The sequence below is a fragment of the Arachis ipaensis genome, chromosome B10 (assembly GCF_059453495.1).
Source record: "Arachis ipaensis isolate K30076 ecotype BB chromosome B10, ASM5945349v1, whole genome shotgun sequence".
Lineage (NCBI taxonomy): Eukaryota > Viridiplantae > Streptophyta > Magnoliopsida > Fabales > Fabaceae > Arachis > Arachis ipaensis.
Genome location: NC_142435.1, coordinates 12763796 through 12785975, shown reverse-complemented (window position 1 = coordinate 12785975; position 22180 = coordinate 12763796). Strand labels below are relative to the sequence as shown.

The following is a 22180-nucleotide window of genomic DNA, read 5'->3' as shown; positions in this document are numbered from 1 at the left end:
AACGCGCATTATGATCATGAAACGCTCAATCCTGAGGCGTTTCGGGGCTCAATTACTGAGGATAAAGATGCCAAACAGTTCCTAAAGAATGTTGAAAAATTCTTTACTAAGAATGAAAAGGCGGAGGCAAGTAGTCTTTTGAGCAAACTTGTCTCCATGAGGTATGAATGTAAAGGGAACATAAGGGAGTACATTATGGAAATGTCACATCTTGCTTCAAAATTGAAAGCACTAAAGTTAGAGTTGTCTGAAGATTTACTCGTGCATTTCATTTTGATTTCCCTTCCTGCACACTTTGGGCAATTCAAAGTGAGTTATAACACTCTAAAGGACACTTGGTCCTTAAATGAGCTTATATCTCACTGTGTGCAAGAAGAAGAGAGGCTACAGCAAGATAAGACTGAAAGTGCTCACATGGCTTCATCTTCTCAGTATAAAAGAAAGCGTGATACTACTGCGGATGTGCCTTCTCAGCAGAAAAAAGCTAAGAAACAGGATCAAGTTTCAACCTGTTTCTTCTGTAAGAAGGTGGGACACATGAAGAAGGATTGTACCAAATATGCCACCTGGCGTGTAAAGAAGGGGTTGCATGTGGAACCGACCGCCAAGTGATGCTGAAAGATACATCTATGTGGCAGACGGCAATATAGTTGCAGTCGAAGCTATAGGAACCTTTAGATTATGTTCCACGAGTGAATTTTACTTGGATTTATTAGAGACATTTTATGTACCGTCATTTAGATGAAATTTAGTTTCTGTTTCTCGTTTGGACAAATTAGGTTATTTTTGTTCGTTCGGAGACAATAAAGTCAGTCTCTTCTATAATTCGAATAATATTTGCTCTGGTCATTTGGTGGATAATCTATATAGGCTTGAATTAAATTTCTATAATAATGAAATACTGCAAACAGGTACAAAACAAAAACTAAATGAGAATTCGGCATCATTATGGCACAAGCGCCTAGGTCACATCTCTAAACAGAGAATTCAGAGGCTCGTGTCGGATGGAATTCTTAGACCCCTAAATTTGGCGGACTTTGAAGTCTGCATTGAGTGCATAAAGGGGAAAAGGACAAACAAAAGGAAATTAGGTGCCGAGAGAGCTAAAGATGTCTTAGAACTGATACATACCGATATATGTGGCCCATTTCCTACTGTCTCTTGGAATGGACAATGGTACTTTATTACGTTCATAGATGATTACTCTCGTTATGTGTATCTATATTTAATTCATGAAAAGTCTCAAGCCTTGGATGTTTTCAAGTCTTTCAAAGCTGAAGTTGAACTTCAACTTGGAAAGAAAATTAAAGCTGTCAAATCTGATCGTAGCGGTAAATACTACGAAAGATATGATCGTTCAGGTGAGCAACGTCCCGGACCTTTTTCTCTTTTTCTAGAGGAGTGTGGTATTGTTCTGCAATACACCATGCCAGGCAAACCTAGCATGAATGGTGTTGTAGAGCGAAGGAACCAAACTCTTAAAGATATGGTGAGAAGTATGATTAGTCATTCTTCCTTGCCTAAATTACTCTAGGGAGAAGCCTTAAAGACCGTAGTGTACATCCTTAATAGGGTGCCAAGCAAAGCAGCTAACAAAACCCCATATGAAATTTGGACTGGGAAAAGGCTCAATATAAAGTATTTGCATATTTGGGGATGTCCAGCTAAGGCGCGACTTTATAGGCCGCATGAAAGAAAATTGGACCCAAGGACAATTAGTTGCTACTTCGTTGGTTACGCTGAGTGTTCACGGGAGTACAAGTTTTACAATCCTGCATCAAGGTCTATTTTGAGACAGGAAATGCGAGATTTCTTGAGGATGTTGAGTTTGGGGGGAAGGAAATATTAGGAATGTTGCTTTTGATGAGGATTCTATAAACTGACAATGATCAGGACCTTGTGCCTATTATTGTTCAAGATACAGTTATAGTACAAGAGCACAATGAGAATCCTGCTGTAAATCCAGCTACAGTACAAGAGAACAATGAGAATATTGTTATTGCTCAAGATACTGCTACAGTACAGGAAAATAATGAGAATCCTCCTCAACCCCAACCCATACAGCAAGCTCAACAACCTCAAGAAGTGTCATTAAGGAGATCCAATAGAGAAAGGAGAAAATCCATCTATGGTCTCAAACAAGCTTTCCGTCAATGGTATCACAAGTTCATCAAGTCATTACTTCACGGTTTTAAGGTGAATATGATAGACGAGTGTGTATACTGCAAGTTCAGTGGGAGTAAATACATCCTTTTGGTCTTACATGTTGATGACATTCTACTTGCCAGTAGCAATATAGGCTTGTTGCATGAAACTAATCTATCGAACAAATTCGAAATGAAAGATCTTGGTGATGTCTCTTTTGTTTTAGGAATCGAGATACTAAGAGATCGCTCTCAAGGTATTCTTGGATTATCATAAAAGAACTATATCGAAAAGATTTTAAGTAGATATGGCATGAAAAGTTATAGACCAATGGACACACCCGTAGCTAAAGGAGACAAGTTTAGTCTCAAGCAATGCCCCAAAATGATTTTGAGAAGACAGCAATGCATGATAAACCTTATGCATTAGCACTAGGGAATTTAATGTATGCTCAAGTCTGCACACATCTCGATATATCATTTATAGTGGGAGTGTTGGGTAGATACTTGAGCAATCCGGACATGGATCATTGGATAGTTGTTAAACGCGTAATGCGTTATTTAAAGAGAACAAAGGATTACATGCTTATTTATCGGAGATCAGAAAATTTGGAGATCATTAGGTACTCTGATTCCGATTTCATGGCATATGGTTGCGAAACTTTGTCACTGAGTTTCATATAGTAGAAGACATTGAAAGGCCGTTAAAGATATTCTGTGACAATAAGTCAGCAGTATTACACTCCAACAACAATAAGAGCTTGACAAAATCGAAGCATATAGACATCAAGTTCTTAGTTGTCAAGGAGAAAATTTAAGAAAAACAGATTTTCATAGAACATATAGGAACAGAGTATATGCTAGCAGACCCATTAACCAAGGGATTGATCCCTAAAGTCTTTCATGAGCACACTACTCGGATAGGTGTCAATATTTGTGATGCCTTGGTTTAGTGGGAGTTTATGTTATATGTCCTATGACAGATATTGAGTTATTTTTCTGCAGAATTAAGTTGATGGTTTATTTCATGTTATGTGAAATGTTCATTTTGCAATATTTGTATTGTGTTTGATCTCAATAAAGTTGGACCAGCTGAAAATAGACATACATGAGATCACTTGGCATGTAATTTTCATATTACTCATCCAAATTTGATCTATGTTGTTGAGTATATTAGGATGGTGATTGGCGTGGTTTAGTCACGGCATTTAATGTGATAAAAGCTGCGGTAGTTCCATATCTAATGTATGAGACGGACCAGATTGTTAAAGTAATGAGAGAAATAGCATTCAGATGCGCGCATAAAGTTTATAAAGATGTGATTATGTCAAGAAATAATACATGTATAGCCCAAGTGGGAGATTGTTAGGAAATTATTTGATTTCCTAACTTATTTGTGGGTAATACATATATTAATTATAATCACAAATTATGCTATTTCAAATTAAATGACTTATATAATGATGATCTCATTTATTGTTTTAAATGCTAATTGAATAAGTCATTATTACTTTTGATTTGGAATTAAATGAGAATAAAATCGGATATTATCTTTTGTTCCTTAGATAATTATCTTTTTGGATTTTAGATATATTATCTTTTGGGCTTTAGATACTATTTTATTTGGGTTTAAGGGTTTAATGGGTGCCATGCTCAAATATAAATAGACTTTCAGGGTTTCGGTCTCCAATATACGCCAAAGCCGCCTTTGTTACTCTTTCCCCATCAAAAGAGTTGCAGTTCAGCCTCCTAAGAATACAGAAGGCTCTAGTTGAGGAAGATCGAAAGAACCACAAGATCTAAACTCTTCCGATCGTATGATTCATGTTTATGAATTCAGGTATGCTTCCGCATTATGATATGATATATTTTTGATGATTTAATATGGATGATCTGGGTTAATAAAATTATTTATTCTAACACTCTAATCTCTCAGGTATTTTATTAATTTTATGATATTTTTATTATTTTTTATTCATATGAATTCTTTTTTTTTATTTTTTACTGCACTACATTTATGTTTTGTATGAAAGCTTTTTTGTTATTTGATTTTATTCATATGAATTTTATTTATCTTTTATTGTTTATTTTGTTCATATGATGTATGTTGTTGGTTTTATAGAATTTTTATTCTTTCTTATTTGTATGAGTTTTTTTTGTTCTTTGTTGTATTTTATCTTTGTTTTGTATGAATTTTTTTATTTTTAATTTGGCTCTGTAAAATTTGTAATTATAATTCTTATATACTATGTTTATTATCAAAATTTTGTATAATATGAATTATGATCTTATCAAAAGGATAAAATAAATAAAAAAAACTAATCATAAGTAACAATAAAATCATAAATAATAAAAATTTATTGTCTAAAATAATAATAAATTAAATAATACTAAAAAAATAAAAAATATTTTCTTTTTGTTTGACATTATAAAATTTGTAATACTTTCATTCATATTTTTATTTTTATTTTTATTGTATTTATTTTATTTATTTATATATATATATATATATATTATTTTTATTATTATGATTTTTCATGTATATTATTGTTTTTTGGAGTTCTTATTATTTCTTAGTTCATATGAACTTTTTTTTCATTTAGTATACTATTCTTTATGTCTATTTTTTAGGAAGTCTTTTTTACTTTTATTTGTCTTTGTTTAGTTTGATTTTTTGCTTTTTTTTATTATTGACTTTTTTATATTATTTTTTAATGTTCTGATTTCTTAGGTATATTATTAATTTTTTATGGTATTCTTATTATTTCTTATTTATATGAATTCTATTTTTTCTTTCATTTACTACAAAACAATATGATAAAACTCAATTAAAAAATAAGTGGAACAATATTAAGACAAAATGGTCAGTATAGTATAAATTTTTTGGCAAAAAATTGGATTTAAAATGAGATTATACTAAACACACTATTGATGCACCAAATGAATGGTGGAAGAGAAAACAATTGGTACATAGTAATTTATTATTAAGGAAAAAAAATTTAAGTTTATTTTTTATAACGAGTGTTGTGTTGATTAGCTGTACATATACAGAAAAATCTCTTATATAAAAAATTCAAAAATAAAAGACTTTCTTTTAAAGATGAGTTAACTATATTATTCAAAAATGTTATGGCCGATGACAAATTTGCTTGAGCTCCCTCATCTAGAATTTTACCTAGTGGCATAGAAGAATATGGTGATGGATATCGACCATACTTTGAGGAAGGTCATGTTAATATAGAAGAAGGTTCTGGAGATAGTGAAGAAGGTATAGATGCTAGTATAAGAATTAGTACTTAATTTCAACAAGTAAATCTTAGTTCTTTTAAAAAATAATAATAATCAAAAGAGTACGAAAAAAGAAAAGAGAGCTGTGGTTTGTGAAACAACAGAAAAGAAGAAGAAAAATTTTAAAACCCCTCCCTCAAAGCGATGCAATAAGTAGAATTGTTTCTGCATCTGAATCATACTCAACTATTATGTCCACATTTTTAGTACCTGGTGTATCTATTGGAGAAGTAATGGCTGAGATTCAGAAGATAGAAACTATCACTAGTGATCTCGATTTTTATAATCGTTGTTGTCAACTAATGATATTTAAGCTTGCTAGAAAAATGTTTGTATCCTTAAAATGATATTGTGTAAGGATTGTTGGATTGGCTCAAATATGCAGCTTATAATCTACTACCATTCATGCAAAATTAATTAAGTTATTATTGTACTTTATTTTAATTGGACCATGAATTTCTTGTTATGTTAGGATTAGCCAATAGAAAATTTTTGTGTTGCTTATGTGTTATTTTATAATAAATTGCTTGTGGTACTTAATTATTGTTCTTATTATATATAATTTATTTCTTATCTTGGTATTGTTATGTTCATAATAATTTATTTATATCTCTATCTAGGACTAAATTTTTGTTAATTAATTTGGAATGAACATGGAGTATTTGTTTGAAGATTATGAAAAAGAACAAAATGAAGAATCAAAATTACTTTTCATTATAGAAAAAGATACACATGAGATTAAAAATGTTATTGCGTTGATTGGTCAATATGCAGTCAATTATTTATGCAAAGAACCATGCAGGACTAGTGAACAAACGAATTATTTATGGGTACAAAAAATTCTATGTGACAATGGCATTCGTTGTTATGAAATATTTTGGATGGAAAAATATATTTTTTTTTTTAATTTTGTGCTGAATTAGTTGAACATGGATTAAAATACACAAGGCGGATGGGAGTTCAGAAAATGGTTGTAATGTTCTTAAATATGGTTGGTCATGGATTGGATAATAAGATGATACAAAGAAAGATTTTAATATTCTAAAGAGATAGTAAATAGACATTTTCATGAGATATTGGTTTCTTGCTTGAGATTGTTTATAAAATATATTAAGCTATTGGATCCTAAGTTTCAGAATATTCATAGCAAAATAAAAACGACCAACTGTATTGCCATTTTTTTAAAAATGCTATATGAGTAATTGATGGTACTCATATCTCATGTGCAATTAGCTCAAGTGATCGATCCAAATTTATTAGAAGAAAAGAATATCTAACACAAAATATAATAGTTATATGTGATTGGACATGTGCTTTATTTTTGCTTTACTTGGATGGAAAGACACTGTGCATGATGCTTGTATATTTGACAATGCTATTACAATTCCTACCATAAATTTTTCATATCCTCCTCCAGATTAATTTTTATCATATTCTTACAAATAAGCTATATTTACTTGGTTATCATATGATATGTAACTAATTTTATTGTTCATTACGTAAATATTATTTGGTAGATACCGGTTATCCAATACCAAAGGGATATATTGGTTCATCTAAAAGTGAGCACTATCATCTTGCATATTTTAGCCATTTTTCTGGATTTATAAATCATAAGAAGTGTTTAATTATTATCACTAAAGCTTAAGATGCACAATAGAAAGGACTTTTAGAGTGTAAAATAAAAGATTTGCTATCATGCGATACATACCTAAGTTCAAAATTGAAATTCAAGTGCACATAGTGTGTGTAACTATAGCTATTCATAATTTTATTAGAAGACACTTTGAAACAGATACTGAATTTAATCAATATGACACATGCAAATATTCTTGATGTGGAAGATAATAGTCATGTTGATGAAAATTCTGATAAACTTTAACTATTAGCTCTTTTGTAGAAATAGATCGTATTCGAGACTCAATTAAGGATCAAATTATTAATTACATGCAGTAGAAATAATGGTATTGTTATGTACTAATTTTGCATAAGATATTATTTTTTATGTATTTTATTAGTGTTTTATCTTTTAATTTAATATTTATTTACATTAACATATTAAACTATTAGTTTATTCATATATTTTTTATTTTTAGTATAAAATATATTTTACTAATTCTTATATATTACTTTAATTTAGTAAGTAAATATTAATTTTATTATAAAATTAATTAGCAAGATCTATTTAAATATCTAAATTAAAATGATAGAATAATATAAAAAAATTATTTAAGTTGATGTCTCTTTTAGTAATTTTTCATCTAAAAGTAATTTTAAGTAGTATAATTTAAACAATATTTATTTTATTATAATCCATTTTAATATAAAGATTGCCAAACATAAATCACGTCAACACAAACTTACTTTTCATCAAAATCAAATTTGTAAAATCAATTTTATGTAAACTCCCGTTTATAAAAGGAGAGTCTACAGTATTTGAATTCTCACTAGTATGGCTGAAACAGAAGAACATAATGACTGTAATGAGAATAATAGTAAGGAGGAGGTGGTGCTATTGGAGAAAGGGAATATCTCAAAGGGGGTTAACGCTTGTGCTAATGGTCTCATTGGCAAACTCTTTGCTAACAAACCTTTCTCTATAGGAACTATGGAGAATGCTCTACGGGCCATATAGAGTAAACTTGAAGTTTTTCATGTGAGTGATAAGGGTAGCAATAGATTCCAGTTCCTTTACTCTAAAGACCTAGATGTCATAAGGATTGAATGTAGATCTCCATGGTTGTTCAAAAATTATGTCCTCCATGTCAAGAGGTGGACTGAAGATTGTAGCCTTTATAAGAATCAAATTGTTAATTTCCCACTTTGGGTAGATCTTTGGCCTTATCGTGTTACTATTCAGAGAATGTCTATTCCTATTCCTCCTCTTACTTAAGGGGTATAAGAAAGTTTAGTCAAGGCGACCAACTAGGGTAAAGTGTTCATCCATATTTTCAACAGCACCGAGATATTGGCCTATGACCATGTTTACTTCATCTTCAAAAACAAGCATCCTGGCTCTCAAAGCCTTAGGCAACTCTGGATCCTTTCCTACCTCCTTACAAGAAAGAAACCAATGTATTCACTTAAGGTTGATCCCTCACATACGTTGACCCATAAATATGGCTTAGTGTAAAATTTCTTATTAGTCCTATCAAATAGATAAAACCTACATAACATAATAGCATGTCATCACGAGAACTACAAGCTAAAACCACTACTATCTTATTTCAGGAGGGACTAGGTTGTTAAGAATCGAGAAGAAGATCGGTTCTATTAAGGACATGTCATATTGATGAACATCCCAAATTAATTAGAAAACTATCAAACCCTATCATTACTAAAGATAAAGTCTAGATTTTCAAGTTAATCTGAAGAGATCGCTTCAATTAGAGATGAAATTGCCCGATCTTGCTTTTCTTTAATCCTAGGGGGCAATTTGTTGATCAAGATATTCTTTCGAAAGAATAAGCTAACTCGAAATGTTGGAGAGATATTAAGAAGGGAGCAGAAATCGAAGACACATGTACCAGTGTTAAATGGAAGTTGTCTGACGTGTACTTGATTTTGATACCTTGGTGAATCGGGAAGATAATTCGAATAGAGGATCGAATGGCGCTTTCGAAATGGGAAATCGAGCGGTTATACAAAGAAGGAAGTTGAAAGCTTTTCTCTGAGTTGGGAATTTATTGGTAACGTTCATTAGCAAAAGAGAAAACGGTTACCAAAGAATGCACATACAAGGCAGCACCATGCAATTAATGGTCGGTTATAGAAAGTAGATAATAAATACTAGCAAGTTCTAAGAAATAGGGGTTGGAACTTTTCTTCAAAAATACACTCAAGCACACTCACATCCCCAACGAATTTCTGAGTCTGCATTCGAGTTCGATTTCTGTAGGGTTCCTTCCATTGTCTTTAATTTCCATTTACACTTTCTGTAAAACTTTACTTTTCCTGTCCAATTTATCTTTCAAGCAATGTTTAATTTCTTTGTCCAATTTACATTTTAGTGTCTTTAATTTCTATGTCAAAAGTCCTTTGATTCAGTCGAAGGCATTTTACTGCTTTGTTTAAATTCAATCCAAACTATTTCGATTTCAGTCAATTTACTTTTCGAATCTTTTCTTTTACGCTTCTTTTATCCTTTTTGGCATTTTTTCGAACTTATTTTCTATTTTAATACTCGTCTAATTCGAGAACCTTTGATGCACTTATAGAACTGGTACCTGCAAAAAAAGAAGTAAATTTCGCTCCCAGACCATTATAATCGAACCACTATCGATTTGCTAAAAATTGACAAAACAGATATAATCAAATTTTAATGCACCATGATGACTAAGATTAATTTAGATTTATTACTAAACACGATCATTTTTGTTATAAAGTTATGTCATCTATTCTTACAAATGCAATTAATAACTTATCAACGTCTCATAAAGCTAAGTCTTTGCTAATCAAATCGGCCGCAACATTGAGGTTTATGTTGAGGACATAGTCACCAAAACAATGATGGGGGAGTAGTCATGTTATTGACCTTTTAATTAAAAATATTTGCATAGTTAAGAGAGTATCATATTCGACAAAGAAGTATGCATAAGGGACTAGGGAGAAAAGTTCCTAAGTTTTATGTTGACCAACCGAGGCATTAAAGCAAATCCTAACATGTGGCATGCTATATATGCTAAACATAAAAAGTCCTCCGCCCTTGAAGGATGTCTGACAATAGTTAACTGGACAACTAGCATCTTTGTCCCACTTTTACATCGGCTCACGCATTGCCTAGATAAGTTTTCTAGACTTCAAATAAGCAAAAAGAATTCTGTTGGAATCCGGATTGCAAGCATGCTTTTGCTGAGTTAATAGACATATTATCTACACCTACTATATATCCTCCTGCATCGTCTAGTGGTTGGGAGGCTTCTATATCTATATTTATCTGTCAATAATTATGTTGCTAGTTTCGTTTTAGTTAGAGAGGTAAATCGCATTCAACACCAGTATATTTCTTTAGCATGTCGAGCTTCGATATCTAAAACTGGAGAAGTTGGCACTTGCTTTAGTTTCAACATCCACTACAAGAAAAATACCCATTCAGCCACACTTTTTTTAGGCTATATTTGAAAAGCGTAGCTTATTCCTAAAAACTATTAACTAATGAATCATCATCATTCATATTTGTTTCTTCTTTTATTAGGAGAAAGTGACAAATATATGAGTTGTTGGATAATAATGCAGGTCATCAAAGGCACCTGATGTATCAAAGCTAGTTTTCGGAAGCAAATTGCCTATTCTAAGTGATGAAAAACTATCATTGAAGATATTGGTAAGTAGTGTCAATTAACCTATTTGGTCTTACGTGACTTGATTCACGAGATAATATTTAAATTGGATTATCAAAAATCACACATAAGTCGATATGGTTCATTAAACTGATTAAAAATTCAATACTTTCAATTTAGTTCTTGAAAGATATCACTATGAGTCAAGTTGGTAGGTTAATTTTACTACTATGTCACTAATGATCGCTGACACGTGCACTCTTTTCTTTAAAGGCATGTTAAGCATATCATCTAATTCACTTGTGGCAATGACTTCTCAGCTTTTCGAGGCAAAAAACGAGAGCGGGCCTTTACGAATAGAGGACGCCGGAATCAGTTGCGCTCAATGGGAGAAGCTAAGAATTTGCTTCAATATGTGTTCAATTCAGTCGCAGATGTTAGGTGCTCTATTTGACATCAATTTATTTTTTTCTCTTCTATCAGAAGATTAATAACTTTTATTAGAAGATACTTATGTAGGATACAGTATTTTGGTTTTTATAGTTTATTAGTAGTAAATTCTAAGTGGTCTAATGTATATTTTGATATGGGTATGCTTAATTTAGTGTGAGATGTATGAATACTCATTTATGATCATCCCAATATTTTTAGTTCATTATAAATATATTTTGTTAAAGGATAATTTTTATTATTTAAAGAATATTGTATGGTATTATTATGTATTTATTTTTATTTTATAATTTTTGATTAATTTAATTAAAAAAATAAGATTATATATAATCATATTACTAAATATTAGGTTTTAAAAAAAAGATTATTAGAATATATATATATATATAGAAAATAAAAAAAAACAATGAGAGACTTAAGGCTACACTTATATACAGTAGCTATAGTATACAAAAAAAAAAAAAAAAAAAACGAGGGACCTAAGGCTATACTTATAAAAGTAGCCATGGTATACAATGTGGCTACGCTTTACAGGTGATGCAATAGCGTTGAAAAGCGTAGCCTATTCTGGTAAAAATGGAAACTGAAAAGCGTAGCCTTTGCTCCTGGACAGCATCACTTGAAAAGCGCACCATATTCTCAAACGCCAAAAACGTAGCCCTTGGTGCAGAAAAGCGTAGCCTTTGAGAATAGGCAACGGCCGAATAGGAATCACCCCAAAAAGCGTAGCCGTAGTCCAAAAAGCGTAGCCGTAGTCTAAGGCATCATTTTTTTTCACTTTTGGCTACACTTTTCAAGTGTACCTGAATGGGTGTTTTTCTTGTAGTGATCTAAAAATGTTAGAAATTTTTTTCTTAAGTCTTCTTAAGAATAAATATCATTATAGGATTAAGTTACAGAAAATATTTTGTAAAATACAAAGACCCATAATGTTTACACAGTAATAGTGTTGAGAAGTCTGTAAACTTAATAACTTAGCTCAAAATGCTATCTTGGTTTTGAGTTATTTCAAAAGATGTTATCAATTCAACATATATTATCCTCAAATTTACAAGAATGCAATCTAAACTATAGATGTACAAGAAAGCCCTAGATAAAAAACTATAAGTATAGACTTATGCAGTGAAGAGACAAATGAAAAGATATATAAGTAGATGCATATTTTCTGTTCATTATGGATTTGTTTGGAATAAGTACTGTTTTGATTCATATGGTTTAGTGTGAAAATTAAAATTATTTCTAATTTTTTTTTAAAATCATCCTTAATATTAAAATTATTTTTAAAATTATCTCTTAAACAAAATCATCCTTAATGTTACAGCTTGTTAGAGAAAACATAGAGCAATATAATTTCTTTGTTGCTCTTCTTTAAATTTTTTCTTTTCTACAGCAGAAAATGTTGCTTGATTTTCTAGCATGATAAACTCTTCGTGAACAACATTCCACAAGTCTTGTAATTGTAGAAAGGTTTTTATTTGAGAATGCCAATTTTCATAATTATCTTCTGACAATATGGACATGGGAATATTGATGGTTGAGATAGTCATGTTATGGAAAAAATTTTATTTTTTGAGTGGGTTATAATGTGGTAGATATGTATAGTTGATAAGTTAGAAAGAAAGATTTTACGCCCAATAGATGATCGAATGTAGCTCTGATGCTACTGTTAGTTTTATGAAATAGTTTGATATTAGTTTAGTGTATTATGGACTTGAATATTGTAGTAAGGATAGTTTTGGTGAATAAGTAGTTTAAATAAATGGTTTGAGAAATTTAATAGTTATATTTTTTTATTGAGTTAAAAAGAGAGTACAAATGCTAGTGGAATTTGATATGTTTATTAGTTAATTACAATAAATTCTATGATGGCCTATTTATAAGCTCTATAAGTTGATTCTAGATAATTTCAAATTTTAAATATTTCTAGTACTTGATTTATTTAGTTAACTTCTAAACTTCTCTATCATAATATTTAGATATTTATTTTTATAGAACTAGATCATGAAAATTCTAAAAAGTTCTACAAATATATAGCATCGTTAATATCAACACTAATGCGATATTATTTAAACCTAGGATTGGCCTCTGTTTGACTCACTTAATCCTTCCAAAATCTAAGTTATGCCATTTTGAATCATTTAAATCCAAATAATGCATTAGTTAAAATAATATGATGAAAACACAAGTAGTGGCTAGTAGTTGATAGGATTTTATTTAGTGCAGGTCAGCGCCAATACTCAAATTCAAATAGCAACAAGATTTCCCTTCTGTAAGGTCCATGAAGTAATAAAGGAAAGAGTTAGAGATGACCCCTACAATTACTTTAATTTTCAAAAAAATATGTAAAGTTTTTTTAAGAATTTTTTTATTTCACAAGTATCCTATGTTGAATCAGAATTTGAGAAAAAAAATTGTAGTTCAAAGATATAAAATATACCGTCTAATCTAATAATTATATTAGTAATTATTTTTATGATTTGAATTTGTAATCTTGAAGTCATATAGAGATATTCTAAAACACTTTTCAGACATATAAATATATAATTTTATTCCTCAATATTTAACTATATGATATCAGCATTTAAAAGAAAAGAAAAGTTGATGATAGAGTTCACTATTCCTGAAAATTGAGTCTCGTTCAATTTGGTCAAGCTACAACTAATCTACTACTTAATTTAATATTAATTTCAAAACAACTTCATTACACCGATCCCATGTCTCACAAGTCAACTACTTTCGGCCCATGCACTCTTATGTCTTTATTTCCATACTATATAACTCCAAGCTAAGGAATCGAATTTTATTTCAATCATCCAGTCCAACATAATCCATTCTTCAATAACATAGAAAACATCTATATAGAATTATAGATCAGAGCCTCTTCATCCAAGGCAATATGTCCATGGGAGCATTATCTACACTATTATCCCTTGTAATGATGCTTATTTCTTTAACAATCATGGCAAGAATGCCAAATGCCAAATGCCACGGCTGCAGTTAACCCTGTTCAAGCCACAGGAAAAGAACCAATCCTCGAGTTGTTCATGCATGACATTCTTGGTGGAAGCAACCCAACAGCTAGACCAGTTACTGGGTTACTTGGGAACATTTACAGTGGCCAAGTTCCTTTTGCAACCCCAATAGGATTCAAAACCCCATAAGGTGGGACTCCCATTCCCAACGCCAACGGTGCTCTTCCCACTGTTAATGGCGTTTTTGGTACTCCCTCGGCACCGGCTTGGCTGGCACCACCTTTGCGGCAAATGGTAATGTTAGAGAGATAATAACTAAGTTAATTTATTTAACTTAATATCTATAATTTCATGCTTATAATATAAACGCAGCAAGTTTTGATCCGGAAATGAATATGCGCAATACGCTATATGTAAAGTATTAGGTGAAAAAAATTTACTCCGGTACGTAGATGAATTAATACACTAGTTACGTAGCTATGCTTATTACATCTAAAATTACATAATTATTCTAATGGAACAGTATTTATTAAATGCTAAATAAGATAATTTTAGATTGTTTAAATTTATTTGAGTCTTCCAAACGTTATCGGACAGTTACAGTTAGGACCTGATGGGTTGGGACTTGGTTTCGGCACAATAACTGTGATCGATGACGTTTTGACGGTGCAACCAGAGTTGGGATCGCAGATAGTTGGGAAGGCTCAGGGGGTTTATGTTGCAAGTTCAGCAGATGGGAGCCGGCAAATGATGGCATTCACAGCACTGTTTGAAGGAGGGGAGTACGGTGACAGCTTAAACTTGTACGGACTGTTCAAGATTGGGAGCGCCATGTCGAAGTTATCGGTGATCAGTGGGACTGGGAAGTTCAAGAATGCTAAGGGCTTTGCGGAGGTTAGGAGTCTCATACCACCAGGGCAGATTGCCACTAATGGTGCTGAGACATTGCTGAGGATCACTGTCCATTTGAAATACTAACAAAACTCATGTGGAATAAAGGGCAAAGTTGGCATTTTGTTATTTATTGATGATGATAGTAAGATTTAGTCATGTGTTTTTGTCAAATTCGAATGCAGATTGTATTATTTGAGTTGTTTCTTCTGAGATTGAATTAACGATCAATAAACATACATTCTTGGCTTTTAACCTTTTTGCTATCTTTAATTAAAACTTGTATGTAGGCCTTTCTCTAAGAATAAGATGTCACTCAATAATATATTAACAAGCAAAAACGAAGAGTAAATATATGCATCTATTTATAATAGATAAAACTTGACATAGTCATTATTCTAAAATGAGGTTTGGACATGTTCCAAGCCTATAATATAAGGAAAAGTATAGAGGAACAATATATATAGTGAACAATGTAAACAACTATCTAAAAAAAATAAAATTGACTTAAAATTTAAATTTTTAATTAATTAAATAATTATTATCAAATTTTAAAATTTAAAATATTAGAATTAGCAATTAAACACATTCACACTACATACGGTTATTCCAAATTCTACCATAATCGTAATTTCAACGTCCGCGCCAATCCCTCTCAGGTCCACAACCATATTCCACCGTCGTTGTCGGAGATAGTCGTTTAGATGTAGAAGAACACTGCCGCCCCCACCCCCGCCGCCGCACCAGCTTCTCTTCCATCTCCTCTTAGTACTGCCGTTTTGCATTCCACCAGCTTCTTTACCAGCATCGATCTCTCCATCAACGGTTATCATTGTCGTCGTCGAGCTCTTGACGCCGTCACTGCGTCGACCACCAGCCCCGCTTGGCGTCGTCATTCAGGTTGCCGCTGCCGGCTGCTGCCGCACGAGTGATGCCGTCGTGCGCATTTCCCATGTGCCACTGCGACTATCTCACGTTCCATGGGTGCCGTTGCTGTTGCTTCGCTATTCGTGGGCGGCGCTGCTGCTGTCTTGTCGCCATCCTCCCTCTGCCGCCGTGGTTCTCCTGCTCCTCTTCTTTCTCTTCTTCCTCTTCTTCTCCTTTTTCGGATGTGATTCACATTAAGAACAAATATCCTATTTGTATGAAAAATAAACATCTTGTTTGCAGGAGAAATAAATATCTGGATTGGATTTAAATAGATACAATGATATTTGCTGGATATTTATTTTACTAGGTATGTGGATGGTTATTTTTATTCTAAACTAACGTTCTTGATGGAGAAGAAGCTCGACGTCACTGAGGCTGGCTAGGGAGGGAGGGATCGACAGCGTAATGAGAGTTTGGGAAGGGATATGTGGCGGTAAAAGGGTTAGAAGGTGAATGATTAAAATATAAAAGGTGAAAGTAGAATTTTTAGAAGGGTAATTTGTGATGGACCTTTTTTTTTTTTTTTGCCTTTCTATGAGTCAAGAATACAGCCCATTGTTCACGTTGTTCATAATTTTCGTTATCTAACTAGCAGAGCCGATAATATATAACTTTGTTATCTTAGGGATAAGTATTGTTTTGGTCCCTCACGTTGAGGGTCAGAATCGAAACCGTCCCCAATGTAATTTCCGATTTAGAATCATACTTAACGTTTTTTTCGTATTAAAATCGTCCTTTTAATTTTTTTGGACAAAAATACCCTCACCACTACCAGCACAATTACCTCCTCCACCACCACTACCACCACCAACACCAACACCACCACCACAACCAGCACCACAACCAGCAGCACCACCACAACCACCACCACCACCAAGAACACCAAACAACAGCAACAACACCAAACAACACCAAACCATACCAAACCAAGAAGCAGAAATAGAAAGCAAGGCCACCACCAACACCAACACCAACACCAACACCACCAACACCACCACCACCACCACCACCACAAAGAACACCAAACAACAGCAACAACACCAAACCAAGAAGCAAAAACAGAAAGCAAGAAAATAGAAAGCAAGAAAGCAGAATGGCGAGGCGGCGAGGCAGAGGCGACGAGGCGGAGGCGGCGAGGTTGCGAGGTGGCGAGGCGGCGAGGCGGCAGTGGCTCGCGTCTCCTCTCTCCCTTGCGATCCCCAACGGCAATGGCCACGACTACGGAGACGGCAGGCCGCCGTCGCCGTCGTCCCCCTCCCCCCTTTCCCCTTCCCCCTCCCCCTCTGATCTCTCCTTCCCCCCACCCCCACCTCCACCCCGCGTCCTTTCCCCTTCCCCCCACCCCGAACCCGCGTCCCCTTCATTTTCTTCCTCTTCTTCTCCGGCTTCTTCCACTTCCCATCCTCCCTCTCTTCGCCGCCGGCGCCGTCCCCCCCTCCCCCTTCCCCTTCCCCCTTCTCCTTCCCCGCTTCCCCCTTCCCCCCCCCCCCTCGAATACCCTTTTCTTCTCCCCCTCCCCCCAACGCATTTTTTTTATTTTTTTTAAATTTTATAATTTTTTTATTATAGGGGTAGTTTAGGAATAAATTAAAAAAATTATTAGAAAGGACAATTTTAAATTTAAATACGACTTTAAGGATGATTTTAAATCAAAATATACACCAGGAACGGGTTCGATTCCGACTCTCAACGTAAGGAACCAAAACAATACTTATCCCGTTATCTTAAGAAGATTTAATTATTAATAGAGATTTATTTTTATCAAAATTATTAAAGAAATTAATTAATAAAATATTTAAAAAGAAGAAATAAATTTTTGATAAAATATTAAAGAGTCATTAAAATTTATTTTTTTATTATTAAATTAGCCATTAATATTTAAAAATATAAACTAAAGTATATTGTTAGATTATTAAATTAAAAAAATTAAATAATTGATAACTAAAAATGATGACAAAAACAATAAATTATGATAATTATATAACATACATTTCTCTTTTTTTTATTAAAGACATTTTTTTTATTTTTTCATTTATTTCTCTCCTAAAGACATTTTTCTTTATTTGATTTCTTTCATCTTTTTTCTTCTTCTTTCTTTTCTAATGAACTATGTTTTTCTCCATCAAATCAATTTTTAAGTCTTACTTTATTTTCTAACTTTGTCATTTTACTTTATACCTTCACTATTCACTCTCCCAAGCCCAACACAATAATAGCAAAATAAGAACTAAGAGAGGAAGAAAGAGAGAATATATATTTTTTATTTTTATTTGCATTATTTTTTAAAAACTATGAAAAGAACTCAATTCAATTATATATAATGTATCGATTCTGTAAGGTTTTTATACCGATTGTCATTGTTAAATCCTATAATAAAATTTAATTTTACAAAGCTAATAATGAAGATAAAATTCACACTATCTAATAACATAATTAACTTCTTAAAAAAAGAAACGACAAAATCAACTTAAAAATATATATAAATAATTATAACAGCAAAATAATAATAATAATAATAATAATAATAATAATAATAATAATAATAATAATAATAATAATATATTTTATGTTCATAATAAAGTGAGTTATAGTTTACAAGTGTGTTTTCAGTTTAAAAAAAATAATAAAAATAAAAAATATAGTTTTTCTTATTATTATTATTATTATTATTATTATATTCTTATGTTTTTGCTATGTTGGATTTTGCGAGTGCAATAAAACAAAGGAATTATTTACTAACGGTGAATTGGTGGTTTATAGTAATAGCTTTTTATTATAGATAAAAATATATTAATAAAAATTTGAATATAATAGATAATTAAAAAATATATTTATAAAAAGAAATAAATAAAAAAATAATTTTAAAATATATTTATGTTTTTTAAAAAAGATTTGTCGTTCTTCTTAAACTAAACAAAATTAATTCTCTTCAATAGTTTTGGTATTAAATACTTTTTTTAACAATTAGATCTCTCCCAAATGTTCATCATTTAGACAATTTTTTCCTAGTGTTTTTCTACTCAATCTATAACCCTTTATAGTATGTCGAGGTTTAAAATTTTATAACAAACACATAATTTACTAGACAGTGTAATAGATACTATTTTTTTCCCGATAATCCTGGTTGAATTCTATGTATCTAGATTTTATAAAATCTCAACTAATAAATTCTCTAACAATCGTGAAGATATTATCATCCATAAATTGGTCACTATGATTTGAATTTTTTTGGCAAAAGGTGACACTACCAAATTAGTGAAACCGTGCCGCTTGAATTACATTCTTTTGATTTGTGTTGGTATAGACAGAGTTCGTTGCATCATAAGTGAGTAATAAATTACCAACTCGGCCCTGTTTTTATTCTCGAAAAATAATGTGATCCCTAATGGAAAAACAAAAAATTATTTTAGTTTCTGTTCTTAATTTTTGTGAGACAATGCAATTTTTTTGTGAATTTTATCTTAATAGTAGTTGTTGATTTGGTATCTTTATTTGGAGAGTTGGAAGTTAAATTTGAACGTAAATTATTAAAAAAGATAAAGACTTATTTATCTTTAAATTCAAATTAATGAGGACATATTTATCTCTATTCACTCAAACAAAACAATGTTATTTTAACGTTAAATTAGTCAGAAGACTATTTATTAAGGGACTAATTTCTCCTAAAAAATTTTGATTTAATATTTTTTTAAATTAATTTTTATTTATTATATTAATATTTTTTTAATAAATTATTAAATATATGGTATAATAAATATTAAGTATTTAATAAATTACTTAAATTTTAAAATATCATTTATAATAATAATAATAATAATAATAATAATAATAATAATAATAATAATAATAATAATAATGATGATTTATAACAATATATAATGTCAAGTAATAGAGTTTTATGTCCAAATTTAAGTTATAATACTATCCTCAATGAGAGGGATTTATTGTTAAAAAAAACTTCTTCTGTCTATCAATTACATTAAATAAAAAAGCTTTCACACAACTCAAATTCTCCTATCTCATTTTCATCTGTATTTCACCAATTACTTCAAATAAAAAATTCCAACATCATTGTTAATCTCCATTAACAACTCATCTACTCCTACTTCCTTTTCATCTATCCAATAAAATATTTTATAAATCATACATAACATTGTAGAAATCGACACAATTGATAAAAGAATCCCGCTAGAGAGTTAATGGAATATTTGTACAATGTGTACAATGGACTATTTATTTGACCTAATATGAGTTAAAAAATGAACATCCAGGGTAAAATACTACTAATTTTTCAAACACAATACACCCATACTATCCAGAATAACCATCCAGGTACCAGGGATAATAAACATCTGATATCCTACTGAATCGAACATCCCTAAACCCCATTGTACACATTGTACAGATACTCCATTAGCTCCCTATACTTCCTCTTGACAAAAATACATCTGAAAAAGAAAACAAAATATTAACCGTAACACCCTATTTCACAGAGATTTACTCTTAAGTCGTAAATCAAAGGTGATGAGGTATTACGACAGCTAAAAAAAATAGATACATAATATACTAATATCTGAAGAATAATAATATAACTAAGATCCTGTAAAAAAAAATTAAACAAAATCAATAGCCATTATTCAAATACGATATGTTAACGTAAGATGTGTTGTAGACAGGAGCAACACACAAGTTCTGGAATAGGATACATAAAAGTTACTAGTCTCGACCCATGAAGAAAAGACTAGCTAGAATATTATAAAACCAAAAAGTATACAAAATAAAAATCCCGTTTCTCCAAATAAAAACCTCTAAGAGAAAAATACAATAAAATTTTCAAAAGTTGAGAAAGTTTTAAATAAACTAAAATAAACTTCAAAAGAGTCTCCTTCGTTGTGCCAACGGAATCCTGCACACTCAGCGAGATGCATCACACCCTGCATCTGAAAAAAAAAATCCACGACAAGTGAGAACTCAAAAGTTTTCAGTAGGATAATAGTTCCAAATAAACACTATATAAAGAAGCATGAACCCACTAAGCAATCCTAATCCCCAACTTCACAAAAGTTCCAGCCTAGGGTTTAACTAATCCTAATAGGGTTAAGTCACTAAGTCTCAGCTCCATAATTGCCTCTAGTCTTAATCATATTCAATTCAGTAATTTCAATTACAAAGATAGCAATACAAGACAAACACAAGTAAAGAGCAAGTATGGCAAGTATTTCAATTAGCAATTAAATAGGAATATACAGTTAGACAAATCAAAACAAATATTTATACTTAAATAATAGCAAACAAATGCACATGATGCATACCTGTCCTACTGGCCATGAGCCCACTTGTCGGTTAAAAATGTTAAAATCTGACACATCCGATAGCTAACCCAGACATTGTCTCATTATTGAGCATCCCCAGGAGGAATATAAACGAAGGAGAGTGTCTTTCTACCTTCTCCGCGAGGAATTAGGAAGGAGTGTGTCTTTTCACATTTGAAGGAGTGTGCATTTTCACCTTGCAACCAGAGAAAAATGTAGAAAAACAATACGAAAGAGAGTGTCTTTCTACCTTCCTCACATCCACACCACAACAAGAGAGAGAATTTTTTATCCTCAACTTGTCTATTCGTGAGTGGGCAAAGCCACTCTCCTCACCGTGGGTGGACAAATCACCATCCCCACAATATTAATAACGCAAGTGGGACAAAACCCATAACCTTGCCAATCAATAATCATTATCAATCACAAACTCGCTATCATCACCAAATTTATGAAAATCATAATCTTAACCAATCCTAACCCCATTCCTTTATTGAATAATCAATTTCGTTACTCTGTGAGTGGAAATAAGCCACCGTCCTCACTGTGGGCGAAACGAACCATCATCCCCACATCACACCACAACCACGGACAAGTGGGACAAGGCCACCATCCTGTGCTGTTTAAGCATCTCTGCTTGATTTGGACAGCAGGGATGTGAATGATGCAACACGGCCTTCGAAATTATCCAAACACCAATGTCCTTCAGTATGTGTATATAACTTCTTGCAGGACAATTTAATCCGGCTGAAGGATTTTTCTTCTCGGTTGGAGATATTTTCGATTTTTATTTTTTCTCTCTACTACATGTAATCAATTGGTTCTTAATTTCATTTTCCTTCTTGTTTGTGCTCTGAATTCTTGTAGAAAAACCAGCAACTTTTGAATAATCTTTCTCGAATTTATAGCGTCTT

The 22180-nt window shown here is 31.9% G+C and overlaps 1 pseudogene; it reads left to right on the top strand.

The window, feature by feature from the left end:
- Positions 1 to 14057: 14057 nt before the first annotated feature.
- LOC107621952 (dirigent protein 16-like) lies at positions 14058 to 15111 on the top strand (annotated as a pseudogene).
- Positions 15112 to 22180: the final 7069 nt, after the last annotated feature.